This window comes from Macrobrachium nipponense, chromosome 1 (genome assembly GCF_015104395.2).
Source record: "Macrobrachium nipponense isolate FS-2020 chromosome 1, ASM1510439v2, whole genome shotgun sequence".
NCBI classification, from domain to species: domain Eukaryota; kingdom Metazoa; phylum Arthropoda; class Malacostraca; order Decapoda; family Palaemonidae; genus Macrobrachium; species Macrobrachium nipponense.
In genome coordinates, this window is record NC_087200.1 from 219,420,025 (window position 1) to 219,422,524 (window position 2,500).

A 2,500-nucleotide genomic window follows, 5' to 3' on the forward strand; every position below is an offset into this window, starting at 1 on the left:
CCCTTATTATTCCAAACCTTCGGGTGAAAAGTATATATAAAGAAAAATATTATTTGTTACAGACATTAATAAGACAATGTGACGATTATAATTCATACAATTGGCGAATGTTACCAGGAGATGAGTAGATAGATAAAGATAAAGAGAGAGAGAGAAGAGAGAGAGAGAGAGAGAGAGAGAGAGAGAGAGAGAGAGTAATATTTTCTTTATATAGAAATTTAAATCAATTTTTTTAACTTATGTAAATTAATCGTGATATTTATCTCAAGATTACGGATATTTTATAAAAAATAAAAACGAACAATGACGGAAGGTGAAGCGTGTCTATTTTGGCGTAAAAAAAAAACGAAACAATTTCCATACTTATGGTTTCCAATTCACCCATGGCTTTATTAGATTAAAGTAAATTCATTATAATTTAATTATGAGTTGTTAATACTTTTCCAACCTTTTTGATCTTTTCTAGTTTTAAGTTTATTGATAAGCTAGTGGTCGTTTTTCGTATATTTAAGCTTTTCTTAGTTTGATGAACTCTGTAAGGGAGTCATATGACTTCGCAGTTTTGCTTTGTTTACCACCTTCTCCCCCGGTATTAGTTTTAGGTTGATCTTTTAAAGATCTTAAGGTTGGTTTTCCATTGTTTTTTTATATATTCATTTTGAAGCTTTGGAATCTGATCAAATAAAGGAGACAAAACGTGGGTGAATTTGTGATAATCTTAGAGGAAAACTTTCTAGTGCCTGGAAGTTGCTAGAGAAAATTTAGCTAGTTCTCAGGCTGCTATGAAGATTAATTATGATAAGAAAACTCGAGCACGGTCGTTTGAGCCTGGGGAATTAGCGTTTGGTGTTAGGTACTGATTCGGATAACTTCCTTGAACCAAGGTATAAGGAAAGGGGCCTTGGAAGGTGTTGAGGAAGTTATCCGATCTTAATTATGAAATAGAAGCTCCCGGGACCAAACGAAAGTGTCGAAGTTTCACATTAACAGACTGAAACCTTATGTGTCTAGTAGATCTGATCCTTTGGAAACAGGGATGAATCGGTTTTCTTTGGTGGCAAAGATGCTTCCTGATGGGTCTGAGGAAATAATTAATCAAGTACCTTCAGATGCTCTATCCAAGAATGTGCATGTTTGGATGGGTTAGATGAGCATCTGAAGCATCTTGATCTAAACCAAAGAAGGGAAATGGAAGGCTTATTCGTTCTTTTTCAGATTTGGTTAGAGATTCTCCCGGATTGACCAGTTTTATTGAACATGATGTTGGTTGTAGTAGGAGAAGCTTCACCAATTAAACAAAGTCCTTATAGACTAAATCCCACTAAAATGGATATAGTCAATAAGGAAACAGAATATATGCTGAAGCATGATTTAATACAACCTTCTGTTAGTGTTGGTGAAGAATCAGATGACAGTATCGGATGTGTGTGGATTTACGTAAAGTTTAATACACAATACTAAAAATGATTCCTTTCCTTTTCCTAGAATTGACGACTGCATAGACCGCATTGGTTTCAGCAAAGTATTACAAAGTTGGATTTGCTCAAGGGCTACTGGCAAGTTCCTTTGTCGGATCGAGCAAGAGAAATTTCAGCATTTGTCACCCTATTCGGCTTGTATGAATGCAAGGTCATGCCTTTTGGGATGAGGAATGCTGCTTGTACTTTTCAAAGATTAATGAACCGTGTGGTCTGTGGATTAGAAGGTACCGAGATCTACATAGATGATCTTGTTGTCCACAGTAATGATTGGAAAACAAAATCATTTACTCAGTTACGTAATGTTTTGAAGCTCTCCGTGCTGCGGATTTAGTCATTAAACCTCGCTAAATGCGAATTTGGTAAGGCTAAAGTTGTGTATCTGGGTCATGAGGTTGGTCTGGGTCATATAACCCCGAAAAAACAGGCCTAATGTCGAGGCTATTACTAATCTAAAAGAGACCGTGCCAATGTCCGAGAAGTTCGAAGGGTGCTAGGTATGACGGGATACTATAGGAGGTTCGTTAGGAACTTTTCTGACATTGCTCGTCCTTGAATGATCTTTTTGCTAAAAAATAGGAAATTTATTTGGACTAGTGGAGTGTGAAGAAGCATTCATTAAAATTAAGACTATTCTTATGTCTAAACCAATTTTGATTTCTCCGAATTTTCAAGCTCCCGTTTATAATTGCTGTTGACGCTAGCGATGTAGGCATTGGAGGCGTTCTCTTCAAAAGGGTGAGGACGAGGAGGTGTACCCAATATCCTACTACAGCAAAAAGTTGTTAACGGCAGAGCGTAAGTATTCAACTATTGAGAAAGAGGCTCTCGCCCTGATCCGTACCATATCTCATTTTAAACGTACTTAACTAATCTTCTTTTCAGTGGAGGTATGGACGGATCATAATCCGTTAGTGTTTATTGAACGGATGAAGGGGTCTAACCAAAGGATTTTACGTTGGGCCTTGCAAACTGCAAGAGCTCAACTTGGTAATTAAACATATTAAAGGATCTGATAATAA